The sequence below is a fragment of the Euprymna scolopes genome, chromosome 27 (assembly GCF_053919585.1).
Source record: "Euprymna scolopes isolate OS-2025 chromosome 27, ASM5391958v1, whole genome shotgun sequence".
NCBI lineage: Eukaryota > Metazoa > Mollusca > Cephalopoda > Sepiida > Sepiolidae > Euprymna > Euprymna scolopes.
The window spans coordinates 69,171,295-69,191,633 of NC_136508.1; the positions used below are offsets into that span (position 1 = coordinate 69,171,295).

The window sequence follows — 20,339 nt, forward strand, 5'->3', positions numbered from 1 at the left end:
AAGAAATCTCTTATGATGAAGATTTTACTATCAAAAATTAATAAGTAAAAAATTTAATGATTTTCAATGAAACCGTCGAATCTTAAGTATAGTTTAAAAGAAATTTTGTATGTTTATTAATAATTTCAATATCTCAAAGACGCTTCTAAGAACTTTAGACGAATCTCATTGAATTGCCGCGACCACGCGCCTGAATAAAGCTACAAGTAAAGAGATTTATTCCACCTTGAGTAAAGAAAATTTGACTTGTTCATCAATTTCTGGGAAACAATAAATGGAAGAGAAAAAATGGGCAAGTAAGCAATAAAAAAGGGAAGAAATAAAAAAGGAGAAAATGAAAACTAGACCCGAAAAGTATATTAATTTAACCCAAATTTTATTCAAGGAATAAAAAAGAAGTTGCTTTTGCTTCCCAAAGCAACGGTTAAAAATAATTAACTCTAAAGTAACAATTAGGAAAATAAAAATGAAAACATACGTAAAAAAAGGTGTCTCTAATTGAGAGGTAATTCAAGAATTAGTTCTATTGATTGGAGTGACGAAATTAAATTTATCGTCCAAACGATAGCAACAAAATCTGAAAAAAAAGAAAAGTTCTCATTTACCTACTAAAAATAAAGGAACAATCTTACTTGAAATAAAAACCTGAAAGGCAAGAAGCATGCAAACATATTTTAAAAAAATGTCTTTAAAATGTCCTCTTCTTTCTTTTAAAAATAGCCCCTTTAGAGGTACGAATTATTGGCTTTCTTATCTAAAAGGCAATATAAAAAAACATTTTATAAATAGTTCTTTTACTCCCAAGGGAATTCTTTCTTAACCCATTTCTCTGTCTCGTCTTTGAAGTTCCTTGATGGAATTTCTTTTCCTTTCAGTCCCTGGAATCGTATGGGTATAGGTGAAAACCTGCTTGTTTTCTTCTGTACTGGCTGGTCAGCAAATTTAACCTCTGTATCTCTTACAGAAAAAAATCCGCCCCCTTCCCCAACAACACAATCCATTCCTCTCGCCGGTCTTCTTGCAATAAATAATTCCACCGTTAATAGGGTCTTTTTGTCCTGCAATTAACGGGGAATGAAACGAAATACCTTGAAAGTTTGGCAATTATCAACGGAGCCCCCCCCCTAAAAAAAACGGAGATTCCTCTGAATCTAAAGAAAGCCGGCAAAGAACCCTTCCTTCTCAAACCCTCTCTCTCTGTTTCTCTCTCTCTCTCTCTCTCTTTCTCTCTCTCTCTCTCTCTCTCTCTCTCTCTCTCTCTCTCTCTAAACTCTCTGACCTATTGCTTTTGGGCAAGGATAGTGACAGATGATGATGATGATGATGATTCAAAGAATCACCCAACCCCACCGCCACGCCGAACAGGGGGGGGGGGAATGACACCCAAGGGGACTGAGCAAGAAATGCAGACCTCCCACCATACACTGGCATCGCTTAAAGGCTGAAAGGTTTCAGAAAACTAAAATTTCCCAAAAATCGTGTAACAATATTTGACCACCGTTTCGATCATAACACGAGACAAGGATATTTACAAAAACAGTTTCCCTGATGATGGATATTTTACTATCAGAAAATAATAAGAAAAAAGCCAACTTAGAAAAATCTAATGATTTTCAATGAAATATTTGCATCTTGTGTCAAAGACATTTTTTTTTGTTTATTCAAAAAATTTCAATTACATTAAGATAATTCATTACACGAGTGCAACCACATACTATACTTAAAAAAGCTCAAATTAAAGAGATGTTCTTCACCTTACATCGTGCATTAACATCTGACGACCGCCTCGGCAACAGCACTAGACAAGGACATTTCTAATGAAAAAAAAAAACAAAAAACAAAAAAAAAAAACAACTAAACAAACAAATAGACAAACAAAGAAAAAAAAAAAAACTTTGTCTGATGATGGAAATTTTACTATTCGAAATTAATAAAAAGAAAAGTAAAAGTTTCTGCATTTTTGAGATGGGGATTGAATATTTGTATGATTTGGATTCATCGGACTACTGTCCTCATCTTGAGTGCGATTTTTCACAACGTTTCCAAATTCCCGAATTCAACAGAAGCATTCCCGAATTCGACAAGATACACCTGAAGAAGGTCGGAGGTTACATCGATTCCCGAGTTCGACAAGATACATCTGAAAAAGGTCGGAAGTTACATCGACCGAAACGTTGTGAAAATCACACTCAAGATGGGAACAGTAGTCTGATGAATCCAAATAATACAAAGAAAAGTAAAGTTTAAAAATCCTTAATAGCAATTAGGGGTGACCATAACAGATTAATAAACTTATCAAGGTTACTCATCCACTTGAACTCGGTATGCTGTCGTTCATTTCAAGATTAGGGACACAACGCTCAGAGCACTCAGCAGTTAATTTACAGTTCACACAAAAGATGCTGCACTTCTGTGATCAGAAGATAACCGGTGTATTTATTTGTTTATTCGTTTATTTGCACACTGTTATCCTTCACAGTTGTTGTTGTTGTTGTTGTTGTTTCACCACGTTTCGGCCAACTCATCCTCTAGCCTTCTTCAGGATAACAGTCCGCAAAAAGAATGAATGCACAAATTCTGAAACCTCATTTTAAAGGATTCCAAAAATAAAGTAAAATAAAATGATGTCATGTAAAAACAGCTTGATAACAATAGGAAAATAGGAGACAATGCTATTACTAATTATAAAAAATAACTACTCCGATGATGAATATTTTACTGTCCAAAATTAATTTGAAAAAAAAAAAATCAAGTTAAAAATATCTAATAATTTTCAATAAAATATTTGCATCTTAAACGTTGTTTTAAACGCATTTTGTTTGTTTATTCAAAACTTTAAATTTCTTAAAGCTTTAGACAAATCTCATTAAACTAGTAAGCCACCCGGCATTGCCCGGCTATAAAATACGCTTAAATATGATACTTTGATTAATGCAGATTTCGTATTTATTATTATATTAGATTGGACCTAATATATAGTAATGATTTAAAAAATGACTCGTGCGCCTGTGGGAACATGACGAGAATTGGCAGCCAATCTGATGTTAACGCATCTACCATGTGAGACAAAATAAAAAATCGTCGTTTGCACATGGCTCCACGCATCGCTTCCGCTTGGAAAGAAAAAATAAGATAACCACAAAAGAATTATCAACCAATGGCAGAGCTCCGCGCCTAAAATAAAGGCCTAAAATATCACAGTCACTGGGAGCCGGTTTGCGACTATAAAATGAGGGGATCAAAAAGGAGAGAGAAGAGATTCACCCTAGTGCGTCAGTGAACGCACGGACGGATTCTCCCACCCGACCTAAAGAGATGAAGAAGAAAAAGAAATAAGGCACCAGTGAACTGAAGCCGACTACGCTCTCATGTTATGGGCCAAAACGCCTTCAATTCTAACCAATGCCTAATTCACACAAACCAAAAAGAGAAAAGGAGAAAAACATGGGAGGCGAAGACGCCGTGCTACTAGCTGTTGAGGAAAGAAGTCGCCGCTCTCAAGTTAAAAGCCAGGGCACATATCACCGACAGTAGCACGACCGGCCACCCACTTACCACCCCCGTCGTCCGAAAAGATAGGTACGCTTACGAACATTCATTCTTTGTTAAATTATACAAGCCTACAAAAGTCATTTCCTTATCAATGTATACACACCTACAAACATCCTACGAACACTTTACCTCTTCTAATTAAAACTGTCATTAATAAATAAAACCGGTTCTCAACCTTCAATATTCGTCTGTCCTTAATTGCATGGAGTCAGATTCTACATTGTCAATTAAATGTATTCTTTGTTGTGACCTCTATGGCCTCATTTCCTTCACCCCTTCTCCATCCATTAACCAAAAAAAACCTCAGGGCCATACGCCACCACCGAGAATCGAAACCAAAACGTTTATCTTACGATTTACTTTTTCATTTGACGTTAATACCTGAGCAATACACTTAAACATGATATTTTATTTTATGCAGATTATGTATGTATTATTATAGACTCAATCCTCTATTGCATATTATATATTACGAGGAATAATTTGCCCGGTGGACTAATTTCTGAATAAATAAATAAATAAATAAATAAATGAATGAATGAATGAATAAGATATATAAAAAATAATAATGATAATGTCGTTCATCAAATTCCGTCTGTGTTTTTCTTTTTATAATATCACTTCAGCTGATATTTGGTCTTGACGATGAATGCTCTGGAAAAGTCACGCCTGATTGATGTGTAGTTTTAAAATATGCAAACGAAGAAATGATTTGCGCCGATTTTAAATGGTACCTCCTCTTTTATCGTAAATTGAACTCGTTAAAGAGAAAAAAATAAATAAAAGAAAATGGTGAGGTACACCCAAGCTTGAACAGGTGATCATTCGATCTATAGTCGAATGCTCTACGACTAAGCTATATTTCCAGATGTCAATAATGTTGTCATTTTTAAGAGTAAATCATTTGCTAAGATTTGAATATCCCCCTTGCCGGTGTAACGTATAAAAATTCCCCTGTAAATATCCTTCTCTTTTTTTTTTATCTATGAGAAAAAACTATTTTTAGGATCGGATTTTTTCGATCTTCTATACTTACCGGATGAATTTCTGTACATAACATATCTAAGAACAATGTTGTACATATAAATTACATTCGGGTGAAATTTGCAAAAGATAAGCTCAGCCGTTTTGGAACCTATGAGGAACTCTCTCTCTCTCTCGCTTTCTCTCTCTCTCTCGCTTTCTCTCTCTCACACACACACACACACACACACACACACACACACACACACACACACACACACACACACACACACACAAACAGACAGACGGACACACACACACACACAAACAGACAAAGTGACTTTTATATAATACTAGAGATTTAAATATCAAAACATATATCAAGGATTAAAATTTTTCATTTACGTAAAAAAAAAAAAAAAAATAATAATAAAGTAATCAAGGATCTTACACATCAGAAAAAAAGTTCCATGATGTCACAGAAACCTTTTTTTGCGACTCTTTTTGGGAATGTAAATCAGGTGATTGACATAAGTCTGAAATTTGTCGTAGTCAGGTAGACGGCTGATCAGTTCGTCCAATCTGCTACTGCTTCGTTTTGTAGACGTTTTCACTAAGAGTCTATCGCTATTTTGCTTCGAGGACGTAGTCACATTCGCTTCGCGTCGTGTGGGTTTCTTTATTATAGAACAAGAAAGAGATGAGTTAGTGTCATCGCCACATCCTTTTTCCTCATCCTGGTTTCTTGGAAAATTTGCTCTTGAACAAACTGCAATCATTAATAAGAAAAAAAAAAAAATTCACACGTTGATAACGAAGATTTTATCAAAGTTTTACAGATGAATCCAGACATGTGTAGAATTGCCCCTGACCAGGCTGGGGCCATTTTTGGACGACGATAGCATCTGTGGGTATCGCTAAGAACCATACCGACAATTAATATAAATTGGAGTTGTAGTGGTAATCAGGTCTGATTAGATCCCTTTTCCACTACTAATAAACAATAAAAAAAAAAAATAAATAAAAATCAAATATACGAAATAAACTTCATTTATTTACAAAAATTAACACACACCAACAAAACAATTTTTAGGGTTAGTGTTAGAGTTAGGGTTAGTGATAGGGTAAGTGTTAGGGTTAGAGATAGGGTAAGGGTTAGGGTTAGTGTAAGGGTTAGGGCTAGGGTTAGGGTAAGGGTTAGGGTAAGTGTTACGGTTAGGGTCAGGGTTAGGGTTAGGGTAAGGGTTAGGGTTAAGGTTTAGGGTTAGGGTTAGGTTGAGGGTTAGGGTCAGTGTTAGGGTTAGGGATAGGGTTAGGGTAAGGGTTAGTGTAAGGGTTAGGGTTAGGGTTAGGGTAAGTGTTAGGGTTAGGGTTAGTGTTAGGGTTAGGTTTAGTGTTAGCGGTTAGGGTAAGGGTTAGGGTTACTGTTAATATTAGGGTTACATTTATTGTTAGGGTTAGTGTTCGTGTTAGGGTAAGGGTTACGGTTAGGGTTGGGGTTAGTGTTAGGGTTAGGGTAAGGGTTAGGGTTACGATTAAGGTAAGGGTTAGTGTTAGGGTTAGTGTCAGGGTTAGGGTTCGGGTTAGGTTTAGGGTTTGGATTAGGGTTAGGGTAAGGGTTAGGGTTAGTGTAAGGGTTAAGGGAGGTTAGGGCAGTGTTAGGGTTAGTGTTAGGGTAGGTGTTAGAGTAAGGGTTACGGTTACGGTTAGTGTAAGGGTTCGGGTTAGTGTAAGGGTTAGGGTTAGGGTAAGGGTTAGTGTTAGGGTAAGGGTTAGGGTTAGGGTAAGTGTTAGGGTTAGGGTTAGCGTCAGGGTCAAGTTTAGTGTTAGGGTTAGTGTAAGGGTTAGGGTTAGGGTTAGGGATAGGGTTAGGGTTAGGGTTAGTGTTAAGGGTTAGGGTTAGGGTTAGGTTGAGGGTTAGGTCAGTGTAAGGGTTAGGGTTAGGGTTAAGATTAAGGTAAGGGTTAGTGTTAGGGTTAGTGTTAGTGCTAGAGGTAGGGTTCGGGTTAGGGTTCGGGTTAGGTTTAGGGTTAGGGTTAGGGTAAGGGTTAGGGTTAGAGTTAGACTTAGGGTTAGTGTTGGTGTTAGTGTTATGGTTAGGGTTAGTGTTAGTGGAAGAGTTAGGGTTAGTGTTAGGGTTGAGGTTAGGGTTTGGGTCAGGGTTAGTGTTAGGGTTAGTGTTAGGGTTGGTGTTAGGTTTAGGGTAAGGGTTAGGGTTAGGGTTTGTGTTAGGGTTAGGGTTAGGCTTAATGGTAGGGTTAGGGTTAGTGTTAGGTTTAGGGTTAGGGTTAGCGTTCGGGTTAGTGTTAGTGTTAGGGTTAGGGTTAAGGTTGGGGTTAGGTTTAGGGTGGGGTTAGTGTTAGTGTTAGAGTTAGTGTTAGGGTTAGGGTAAGGGTTTGGGTTAGGGTTAGGGTTATTTTTAGGGTTAGGGTTAGGGTTAGGGTAGTGTTAGCGTTAGTGTTAGTGTTAGTGTAAGGGTTAGTGTTAGAGTTAGGGTTAGGGTTAGTGTTAGGGTTAGGGTTAGGGGTAGTGTAAGGGTTAGGGTCAGGGTTATGATTAGGGTTAGTGCAAGAGTTAGGGTTAGGGTAAGGGTTAGTGTTAGGGTAAGGGTTAGGGTTAGAGTAATTGTTAGGGTTAGGGTCAGGGTTAGTGTTAGGGTTAGGGTTAGGGTTAGTGTTAAGGTTAGGGTTAGGGCTAGGGCTAGGGTTAGGGTTAGGGTTAGGATTAGTGTTAAGGGTTGGGGGAAGGGTTAGGGTTAAGGTAAGGGTTAGTGTTAGGGTTAGTGTTAGGGTTAGAGGTAGGGTTAGGGTTAGGGTTCGGGTTTGGGTTAGGGTTAGGGTTAGTGTTGGTGTCAGTGTTATGGTTAGGGTGAGTGTTAGGGTTAGGGTTATTGGAAGAGTTAGGGTTAGTGGTAGGGTTAGGGTTAGGTTGAGGGTTAGAGTCAGGGTTAGTGTTAGGGTTAGGGTCAGGGTTGGGGTCGGGTTAGTGTTAGGTTCGGGTTTTGTTTTGGGTTAGGTTTAGGGTAAGGGTTAGGTTCAGCGTTTGTGTTAGGGTTACGGTTAGGGTTAGGGTTGGGGTTATGGTTAGGGTTAATGGTAGGGTTAGGGTTAGGGTTAAGGTTCGTGTTAGGGTTAGGTGTAGGGTTGGGGTTAGTGTTAGTGTTAGGGTTAGTGTTAGGGTTAGGGTTAGTGTTAAGGTTAGGGTTAGGGTAAGTTTTAGGGTTAGGGTTAGGGTAAGGCTGAGGGTTAGTGTTAGGGTTAGGGTTAGTGTTAGGGTTAGTGTTAGAGTTAGGTTTAGGGTTAGGGTTACTGTTAGGTGTAGGGGTAGTGTTAGGGGTAGCGTCAGCGTTACGGTAAGGGTTGGTGTAAGGGTTCTGGTTAGTGTAAGGGTTAGGGTTAGGGTAAAGGTTAGTGTTAGCGTAAGGGTGAGGGTTAGGGTAAGTGTTAGGATTAGGGTTGGGGTCACGGTTAGTGTTAGTGTCAGTGTTAGGATTAGGGTTAGTGTTAGGGTTAGGGTTAGGGTAGAGCTAGGGCTAGGGCTAGGGTTAGGGTTAGGGTTAGGGTTAGGGTTAGTGTTAAGGGTTAGGGTTAGGGTTAGGTTGAGGGTTAGGGTCAGTGTTAGGGTAAGGGATAGGCCTAGAGTAAGGGTTAGTGTATGGGTTAGGGTTAGGGTTAGTGTTAGGGTTAGGGTTAGGGTAAGTGTTAGGGTTATGGTTAGGGGTAGTGTTAGGGTTAAGTTTAGGGTTAGGGTTAGGGTAAGGGTTTGTGTTAGGGTAAGGGTTTGGGTGAGGGTTAGGTGTAGTGTTAGGGTTAGGTTTAGGGTAAGGGTTAGGGTTACGGTTAGTGTTAGGGTTAGGGTTAGGGTTAGTGTTAGGGTTAGGGTTAGGGTTAGTGTTTGGGTTAGGGTTAGGGTAAGGGTTAGTGTTACAGTTGGGATTACAATTTGGGTTAGTGTGAGGATTTGGGTTAAGGTTAGAGTTAGGTTTAGTGTTAGGGTTAGGGTTACCATTAGTATTAGGGTTAGGGTAAGGGTTAGGGTAAGGTTTAGGGTTAGGGTTAGTGTTAGGGTTAGGGTTAGAGTTAGGATTAGTGTTAGTGTTAGGGTTAGGGTTATTTTTAGGGTTAGGGTTAGTGTTAGGGTTAGGGTTAGGGTTAGTGTTAGAGTAAGGGTTAGGTTTAGAGTTAGGGTTAATGTTAAGGTCCGATTTAGGTTAGGGTTAGGGTTAAGCTAAGGGTTAGTGTTAGGGTTAGGGTTAGGGTCAGGGTTAGTGTAAGGGTAAGGGATAGGGTTAGGTTTAGTGTTAGGGTTAGGGTTACGGTTAGTGTAAGGTTGGGGTTAGGTTGAGGGTTATGATCAGGGTTAGTGTTAGTGTTAGGGTTAGAGTTAGGGTTAGGATTAGGGTTAGGGTTAGTGTTAGGGTTAGTGTTAGGGTAAGGGTTAGGGTTAGGGGTAGGGTTAGAGTTAGGGTTGGGGCTTGGGTTAGGGTTAGGGTTCGTGTTAGTGTTGGGTTAGGGTTAGGATGATGGTTAGGGTAAGGGTTAGGGTAAGGGTTAGGGTTAGGGCAAGTGTAAGGGTTAGGTTTAGGGTTATGGTTAGGGTTAGGGTTAGTGTTAGTGTTAGGGTTTGGTTTAGGGGATAGTGTTAGGGTAAGTGTTTGTTTTAGGAGTAGGTTATTGTTAGGGTTAGGGTTAGTATTAAGAGTTAGGGTTAGGATTAGTGTTAGGGTTAGTGTGAGCGTTAGGGTTGGGGTTAGGGTTAGTGTTAGGTTTAGGGTTAGGGTTAGTGTTAGGTTTCGGGTTTGGGGGTAGGGTTAGTGTTAGGGTTTGTGTTAGGATTATGATGTAAAAGTTGTTAGAATGTTCATTGGATCGGAAGAATAAAGAAGAGAATTCCATTTTTTTTCCTTTTCTCCTTAGTGAAAGCATGCTTGTTCTTTTTGTGTAATAAGAAAAGAAGCGACATTTAAATGTTTGTGTGAGCCTCTTTAATTCTGCATTATTCTCTCGGTGCGTGCATACGTGCGAATAGGTGTGTTTCGTCATACTGATTAAAGGAAGTAGCAACGAAGAAGTTGACAAGAGAAAGAGAAAAAAAGAAATGAGAGGATGAGAAGAGTTCTCTCATCGTTTATATATTTTTAAGAGGCTCCCAGGCAAGCTGGGAAAAAGGTTTGAATATTAAGTATTTCTTTGAGCGTTGATTGGTTAAAATGGGCACGTCTTTGTCACGTGGTATGCTCCCGACTCCGTCCGCCAAATAGAACACACTTTAAGTTTTCTTCCCTGCAGAACTTGCGTGGGCGTATTTTGTGAAATCTTTGCACCTCTGAAATTTATTCCTTTCTTTTTGTGCGCGTAATATGATTTTTATTTATTTATTTTTTTATTTTAAAACAAGAAATGAATGCATATTTTTAAGTGTGTTTAGCCACACAGAGTATAAAACTTATTTTTTAGCAAAAGAAGAAAATGAAAGATGTATATACTAGTAAAGAGACGCGCTCTCTGTGCTAGAATTTCCTATATGCTGGAAGGCACCCTTGCAGTAAGTGATGATGTAAGAGCAACTATTTCTTAAGTTGTTTCACATTTTTTTAACTGCCTCCTGAAGTGACTAAAATCCAACTATGAACTTTAAAGGAGATGGATTATATCAAAGTTGACATTCATATTGTTAAACAATTACAAAGAATCACAATGGGTAAAATTTACCCTAAACATACCAAGTGTAGTCATGATCGGTCCAGTGGCGTTGGTTGTAGGAGAGTATATGTGGAGGGCTATGACCTTAACCTTTGTACCTTTATCTAACCTTAACCCTAACACTAACCCTAACCTAAAACTAACCTTAACCCTAACATTAACCCTAACCATAACCCTAACCCTAACCCGAACATTAACCCTAACCCTAACCCTAAACCTAACCCTAACCCTTACCCTAACCCTAACCTTAAACCCTAACCCTAACCCTAACCCAAAACCGAAACCTAACCCTAACCCTAACCCTAACACTAACCCTACCCAAAAACCTAACCCTAAAACCTAACCCCAAACCTAACCCTAACCCTAACACTAAACCTCAGCCTTACCCTAACACTAACCCTAACCCTAATTCTAACTCTAAATCTCACCCTATACCTGACACTAAACCTAACCCTAACACTAACGATACACCTATCCCTAACCCTAACCCTAACACTAACCCTAAACCTAAGCATAACCCTAACCCTTACCCTAACCCTAACACTAACCCTAACCCTAACCCTTACGCTAACCCTAACACTAACATTAATCCTAACCCTCACACTAACCCTAACAATATCCCTAGCACTAAGCCTAACCCTAAACCCAACCCTAACACTAACCCTAACCCTATCACTAACCCTAACCCAACCCTAACCCTAACACTAATCCTTACCCTAACACTAACACTAACACTTACACAATCCCTAACGCTAACACTAACCCTAACCGAAACTCTAACACTAACCCTAACCCTAACACTACCCATAACATTAACACTAACACTAACCCTAACCCTAAGCCTAACCCTTGCACTAACCCTATCCCTAACACTAACACTAACCCTAACACTAACCCTAACGCTAAAACAAACCCTAACCCCAACGCTAAAACTAACCCTAACGCTAAAACTAACCCTTACATTACCCATAACACTAACCCTAAAACTAACCCTAACACTAACACTAACCCTGACCATTTCCCTAACCCTAACCCTAAACCTAACCCTAACCCAAACCCAACACTAAAACTAACCCTTACCCTAACCCCAGACCTAACACTAACCCTAACCCTAACTCTAACCCTAACACTAACCCTAAACCTAACCCTAAGCCTAACCTTACCCCTAATCAAACCCTAACCCTAACACTAACCCTAACAATAACCCTAAACCTAACCCTAACAATTGCCCTAACACTAGCCCTAACCCTAACCCTAACCCTAACACAAACCCTTACCTTAACACGAACCCTAACCCTAACACTAACACGCACCCTAACAATAACACTAACCTTACCCTAACAACAACCCTAACCCTTACACTAACCCTAACCCTACCACTAGCACTCACCCTAACCCTAACACTACCCATAACCCTAACACTAACCCTAACCCTAACCCCAACTCTAACCCTAACTCTAACACAAAACTTAACCCTAACCCTAACAATAACCCTAACCCTATCCCTAAGCCTAACACTAAGCCTAGCCCTTACCCTAACCCTAACACTAAAACTAACCCCAACCCTAACACTAACCCTAACCCTCAACCTAACCCTCACACTAACACTAAACCTAACCCTAACACTACGCCTAATACTTACACTAACCCTTACCCTAATCCTAACACTAACCCTAACCCTAACAATAACGCTAACCCTTACCTTACACTAACACTACCCTTAACACTAACCCTTACTCTTACATTAACCCTAACCTAACACTAATCCTAAGAGTAACCGTAACCAAAACACTTACCCTAACATTAACCTGAACCTTACACTAACCTAACCCTAACACTAACATTAACCCTACACCTAACACTAACCCTAACCCAAACCCTAACTCTAACCCTACCACTAACCCTATCCCTGACACTAACCCAAACCCTAACACTACCCTAACCCTAACACTAACTATAACCCTAACACAAACCCTTACCCTAACAGTAACCTAGACACTAACCCTCACACTAACCCTAACACTAAACTTACCCCAAACCCTAACCCTAACACTAACCCGAACACTAACACTAACACTTAACCTGACCCTACCACTAACCCTTACCGTAACACTAACCCTAAACCTGACCCTAACACTAACCCAACCCTCAACCTAACCCTAACCCTAACCTTAACCTAAACCCTAACCCTAACATCAACCCTAACCCTAACACTAATCCTAACCCTAACCCTAACCCTAATCCTTACACTTACCCTAACCCTAACAATAACAGTAACATTAACCCTAACACTAAACCTTACCCGAACCGTAACCCTAAGCCTAACACTTACTCTAACCCGAACTCGAACCCTAACACTAACCCAAAACCTAACACTATCCCTAAAACTAACACTTACCTAACACTAACACTTACCCTAACACTATCCCTAACCCTAGCCCTAACACTAACCACAACCCTAATCCCAACACTAACCCAAATCCTAACCCTAACACTAACCCTTACCCTAATACTAACTCTAACCCTAACCCTCAACATAACACTAACCCTAACCCTTACACTAACACTAACACTAGCCCTAACACTAACCCTAACCCTATCCCTTATCCTAATCCTAACACTTACACTAACACTAACCCTTAACCTAACCCTACCCTTAACCCTAACTATAACACTGACACTAACACTAAACCTTACACTTAGCCTAACCCTAAGCCTAACCCTAACCCTAACCCTTACCCTAACACTAACCCTAGCACTTACACTAACCCTAAACCTAACACATACCCTTACCCTAACACCAACCCTAACCCTAACACTAACCCTTACCCTAACCCTAACACTAACACTAAACCTAAACCTTCCACTAAACCTAATCCTAAACCTAACCCTAACCCTAACACTAACCCTAACCCTAACCCAAACACTAACCCTAACCCTAACCCTAACACTAACACTAACCCTAACACTCACCCTAACCCGAGCCCTAACCCTTACACTAACCCGAACCCTAACACTAACCCTAACCCTAAACCTATCACTAACCCTTATGCACACGCCAAGCCGACCCCTAACCCATACCCTTACCCTAACCCTTACCCTAACCCTAACACTAACCCAACCATTAACACTAACCCTAACCCTTACACTAAACCTTACCCTAACACTAACCCTAACACTAACATTAACCCTAACACTAACCCTAACCCTGACCCCTAAGCCTTACACTAACCCAAACCCTAGCCCTAACACTTACTCCAACCCTCACCTTAACCCTAACCCTAACTAACCCTACCCCTAACACTAACTGTAACACTAACACTAAACTTAACCCTAACTAAACCCTTACCCTAACCTCAACCCTAACCCTAACCCTAACACTAACCGTAACACTAACCCTACCCCTAACCCTAACACTGAACCAAACCCTAACCCTAACCCTAACCATAACACTAACCTTAACCCTAACCCTAACCCTAAAACGAACCCTAACAGAAACCCTAACCATAACCCTAACACTAACCCTAACCCTAACACTAACCCTAACACTGACCCTAACCCCAAAACTAACACTAACCCTAACACTAACCCTAACCCTAACACTAACCCTAACCTTAAGACTAACCTAAACCCTTACCCTAACGCTAACACTAAACCTAACCCTAACACTAATCCAAACCCTTACCCTAACACTAACCCTATCCCTAACACTAACCTTCACCCAAACACTAGCCGTTACCCTAATCCTAACCCAAAGGCTAACACCAACCCTTAAACTAATCCTAACCCTAACATAACCCGAACCCTAACAATAACACTAACCCTAACGCTAACACTAACCCTAACGCTAACACTAACCCTAACCCTTACACTACCCCCAACACTAAAACTAACCTCAACCCTAACCCTAACACTAACCGTAACCCTAACACTAATCCGAACCATTAAACTAACCCTAACCCTAACACTAACCCTCAGCCTAACCCAAACCCTAACACTAACAGTAACACTAAACCTACCCCTAACACTCACCCTTACACTCAACCTAACACTAACCCTAACACTAACCCTAAACAAAACACTAAACCTTACCCTAACACTAATAAAATCCCTTACACTAAACTTTACCCTAACACTAACCCTAACACTCTCCCTAACCCGAACCCTAACCCTAACACTAACTCGAACCCTAACACAAACCCTACCCCTAACCTTCACAATAACCATTCCGCTAACCCTTCCCCTAACCCTAACCCTAACCGTAAGCCTAACCCTAACCAAAACCCTAACACTAACTCTAACCCAAACCTAACCCTATCACACACCCTAAGACTAATCCTAACCCTCAACCTTACCCTTACCCTAACACTTACCCTAACCCACACCCTAAAACTAAGCCACACCCTAACACTAAACCTAAACCTAACACTAACCCTAACCCTAACACTAACCCTAACCCTAACGCTAACACTAACCCTATCCCTACCACTAACACTCACCGTAACACTAACCCTAAACCTAACACTAACCCTAACCCTAACAAAACCCTTACACTAACACTAACCCTAATCCTAACACGAACATTAAGACTAACACAAACCCTAATCCGAACCCTAACCCTTTCCCTAACCTGAACCCTAATACTAAGACCAACCCTAACACTAAGCCTAACCCTAACCCTAACACTAACCCTTACCCTAACACTAACCCTAACCCTAGCCCTAACACTAACCCTAACCCTAACCGCAACAGGAACCTTACCCCTAACACTAAAACTAACTCTAACACTAACCCTAACATGAACCTTAACACTAACCCTAACCCTAACCCTAACAATAACCCTAACACTAACCCTAACACTAACCCTACACCTAACACTAACACTTGCCCTAACCCTAACCCTAACACTAATCGTTACCCTAACCCTAACCCTAACACTAACCCTAACACCAACCCTAACCCTTACACTAACATTAACCTGAACTCTAACAATAAGACTAACCCTAGCACTACCCTTACCCTAACCCTAACACAAACCCTAACTTAAACCCTAAAACTAACCAGAACCTTAACACTAACCCTATATCTAACCCTTACCCTAACCCTCAACCTAACATAACCTAACCTAAACATAACCCCAACCCTAACCCTAACCCCAACCCAACCCTAACATTAACCTGAACCTAACACAAACGATAACCCTACCACTAACACTTACCCTAACCCCAACATTAAACCTAAACCTAATCCTAACCCTAACCTAACCTCTAATCCTAACACCAACCCTAACCCTAACACTAACCCTTACCCTTACATTAACCCTAACCCTAACCCTAACAGGGACACTAACCCTAACACTAACCCTTACATAACACTAATCCTAACAGTAACTCTAACCCGAACACTTACCCTAACATTAACTTGAACATAACATTGACCCTAATCATAACACTAACATTTACCCTAACCCTAACACTAACATTAACCCTAACCCTAACCCAAACAAAACTCTAACACTAACCCTAACCCTTACCCTAACAGTAAGCCTAACCCTAACACTAACCCTAACCCTCACTCTAACCCTAACACTAACCCTATTCCTAACACTAACCCTAATCCTAACAATAGCCCTAACCCTAACCCTAACTCTAACCCTAACACAAACCCTTACCCTAACATTAACCCTAACCCTAACTGTAACCCTAAGACTCACCCTAACACTAACCCTAACACTAATCCTAACCACAACCCTCACCCTAACCCTAACCCGAACACTAACACTTACACTTAACCTGACCCTACAACTAACCCTTACCCAAACACTAACCCTAAACCTAACCCTAAAACTTACCCAACCCTCAACCCAACCCTAACCGTTACCTAAACCCTAACCCTAACACCAACTCTAACCCTAACACTAACCCTAACCCTATACACTAACCCTAATCCTAACACTAAACTTAACCCTAACCATAACAGTAACACTAACCCTAGCACTAAACCTTACCCTAACATTAACCCTAACGCTAACACTAGCCCTAACACTTACCCTAACTTCAACACTAACCCGAACCATAACACTAACCCTAAAACTAACACTTACCCTAACACTAACCCTAACCCTAGCCCTAACACTAACCACAACCCTAGCCCTAACACTAACCACAACCCTAATCCCAACCCCACCCTAACCTAACACTAACCCCTACCCTAATAATAACCCTAACCCTTACCCTAACCATAACATTAAACCTAACCCTAACTCTAACCCTAAACCTAACACTAACCCTAACCCTAACCCTAACACTAACCCTAACCGAAACCCTTACCCTAACCTTAACCCTAAAACTAACCCTATTCCTCAACCTAACCCTAACCCTAACACTGACCCTAACCCTAAACCTAAGACTAACCCTAACCCTAGCTCTAACCCCAATCCTAACCCTAACACTAACCCCAACCTTAACCCTAACCTAAACCCTGACCTTACCCTTAACACTAACCCTAACGCTACCACTAACCCTAACCCTAACACTAACCAAAACCCTAACCCTAACACTAACCCTATCCCTTACACTAACCCTCAACCTAACACTAGCCCTTACCCTAACCTTAACACTAACCCTAACACTAACCCTAACCCTAACCCTAACCCAACCCCAAACCTAACACCAACCCCAACACTAACCCTAACCCTAACACTAACCCTAACTTTAACACTAACCCTAACCCTTACCCTAACACTAACCCTAACCCTAACACTTACCCTTACCCTAACCCTAACCTTACCCTAAACCTAAACCTAACACTTGCTCTAACCCTAACCCTAACCCTAACCCTTACACTAACCCTAACCCTAACACTAACACTAACCCTAACACTAACCCTAACACTAACCGTAACCCTAACCCTAACCCTAACACTAACCCTAACCCTTACCCTAAAAAAGTGCATGTTCGTATATATACATATATATATATATATATATATATATATATATATGATGATTGCAACGTCTTGTCAGGCGAGTGCCACTCCCTCAGACATTTAAAATCCATGAGCCCAAATGTCTGAGGGAGTATCTATACAAATATGATGTTACAGAGTCTTAGCTTTGTACGACAGCTAAGTCTCTCTCTCGGTTCAAAATGTTGAGATCCAGCAACAAGCAAGAGCAAGATAGCCAACAACAAATTAAACTGCAGACCAGCTTAATGTGGGTACTGGTCTTCTGCTTTATTGTTTTTTAAATCAGAGATTTGCTTCTCCTAGAAAGGTTGCTTTCACCACGGCTTACGGGAGCCCTCTCTACATACATATATACGAACATGCACTTTTTAATCAAAGAGTTGAGTCACAAATTATCAGATGACCGTCCACACGTGATTTGTTTTAAGTGGGCCATGAATTTTGGAAAACGCAACGCCACTCTCTCCAACAAGTAAGTGATGATTTTTCAGACGATTAATGTGTAGCACAGAGTTGTAGGCTTAATATCAAAGTTTTCTTTCTTCTACATAAGTTGCACTGTCAAGACTTGTTAGTCTAGTCTGTCCTATTATCTCACTCCTAGCTAGAGGGAGGATATATGGAAGCATTCTTTTCCTCTATGATTCAGCAACTTTGACATAACTCGAACACAGTACGCTGAGTTCACAGTTCATATGGGGAACCATTGCATCGATTGTTATTCCAATCTTACAGAAAAGTACTTAAGTAATGATAATAATAAATGTTTCAAACACAAACCGGAAATTATACTGGAAAATGAAAACCATGGAACCCTTTGGGATATGGAGATACAAACAGATAAACCCATCCAAGTCAAAAGACCGGACGTCATAATAATCAACAAGAAAGAAAAACTCTCAAATTGTAGATTTTGCCGTCTAGCAGACTACAGTGTGAAGAACGAGGAGACAGAAAAGAGGTATAAATTGCCAGAGAATCTAAAAGAACCTGAAGAAAATTAACATAATACTATTAATTGTAGGAACAGTTCCAAAGAACTTGGAAACAAGACTAGGAGAAACCGGAATCAAGAGAAAGGCCCAGACTACGGAACGAACAGTAATGCTGAAAAAAAAAAAAAAAAAAAAAAAAAAAAAAAAAATAATAATAATAATAAAAATAATCAATATTTATTAAATTAAAACTAATTATTGAGTAAAACTAAAATCTATAGATCACCCTGCACACGCGTGTTTTTACATATGAGAAAATATATGCACATTTACAATGTGTTTTCGGGACAAAATAGCCAATTTTATAGTTAAATATTTAGAGATTCACAAAAAATCAGAATCGGTATCTGCAATTTTATCAGAATCAGGAATTTAGTATAGAATCGGGAAAGGTATTGGAATCATTTCTTTTTTTTAATTCATTATTTACATTTTAAATTTTTCACCTGTGAAATTTCAAAAGATTTCCGAAATAATGTCTTTTTTATGATTGAATTTTTTCCGAATCCGTGAAAAAAAAAAGAAGATTGCCCCTAAAAACTTATTATCAATAAACAGACAATCTTGCAGTTAATAATAATAATAAAAAAAAATTAATCGATGCCGTTCTTCGTCAATAAGCAAGTAAAAATATATTTAGAAATTAAATGTGAATAATTTTATCTATGGTAAACCAATTTTTCTATGGTAGATCTTTGGTGCGTCACGTGTGTATATAAAAAAAAGAGAAGAAGGTCACTCTCGAAATGCACCAGCAGAACTGCTCCAGACGATGCAAATCCAACAATTCAAAGATGATGTAACAGTTGAGATAATAGTAAACGTGTTGTTATTAAAAGTGAATGAGTTTACCATTTGAAAGTGTCATCGTTCATCAGATACTTTTGGTTCTTGTTTGAATGATAATTGATCGGGCATTTCTGTTTCCGTGCGGAGTCATAATTACTTGAGCATTTCTGTTCCTGGTGAGAATCATAATTCATCGGGTATTTCTTCTTCCGTTCTAAATCATAATTGATCTGGCATTTCTGCTTCCGTTCTGAATCATAATTGAGCTGGCATTTCTGTTTACGATTTGAGCCATGATTACTCGGGTATTTTTGCTCCCGATCAGAGTCATAATTGACCGGACATTTCTGCTTCTCGTATTTCTCATAAGACATCAGAAATGTCTCTTTCCAGTCTGACCATCTCGTCTCATGAATTGGTTTACCGTTCATTTTATTTGCGCTTTGAAGTAAGAATTAAATTAACCCTAATTTATTGCATGTTCCTTTTTGTAATTCTTCATTTTTTTTTTACACAGAAAACAATAAATACATCAAGATTCAAGAGCTTCGTTTGTGTCAAATGATTTATTTTCAGCAACTAATAGTAAAAAAAAAAAAAAAAAAATGGTGTATGACGCTTTATGACGTCAGAGTATGAGTGCATTCGCGTTGTTTGGATTTCTGATCGAATTAAAATTAATATCTGTTATAGACGGTTTCAAAAGACCACCTTTTTAGGCATTAACTCTATGTTTGGATTTACTGTTAATCGCATGAAATACGCTGATCGGGGAATACTGACGAGTCTGACCATGACAAATTTTGAAGGCAGTTGGATTCCAAAATATAAACTCACCATGTTTGAGGTTAAAGAAAAAATATTACGTCATAAAGAAGAAAATTAACTTTCTTATGACAAAAACATTCTGTTTTTCAACCATTAGCCGGGGAGGGTGTTCTCTCGGAACCAAAGCTACCAGAATCTAGACGACTATTGAGATGGCTTGTTCTTTGTTGGCTGAGGTATTCTCTGCTCATGTGCAATTCTAGGGGGTCCACCTTCCTAATTTTTCCCTTTGAGAAGGGATTAGTCTATTACTAATCGTCGGAAGCGCTCCTACTGGGGAATGTCGACAGGGGGGCTGCCCATGCATTTTTTAAAACCAGAATGTTTCTTTCTTTAGGGCGTTAACTTTTCAGATCCTAATTTCTGACCCTTGTGTCACATCATATTATTGTGGGTGAGAAATAAATAACTACACAATGTTTTGTCGTAATCTCTGGACTCATTTAAACAAAATTTACTAGTGGAATCGAGGGATCAACATAGTATGTGGCCTACATTTTGAATGAGACCTACGAAATTCTGTTTCTGTTATACTATGTGG

At 39.5% G+C, this 20,339-nt stretch overlaps 1 protein-coding gene across 1 annotated transcript in view; it reads right to left on the minus strand.

Annotated features, from left to right (window-relative positions):
• LOC145248900 (putative thiopurine S-methyltransferase) overlaps window positions 1–19,169 on the minus strand; it is a 113,257-nt gene extending 94,088 nt beyond the window's left edge. Inside the window, exon 1 of the mRNA XM_080110675.1 lies at window positions 19,034–19,169. The gene's annotated coding sequence lies outside the window, so the exon portion shown is untranslated. The remainder of the gene's footprint in view (window positions 1–19,033) is intronic.
• Between the last annotated feature and the right edge of the window lie 1,170 nt (window positions 19,170–20,339).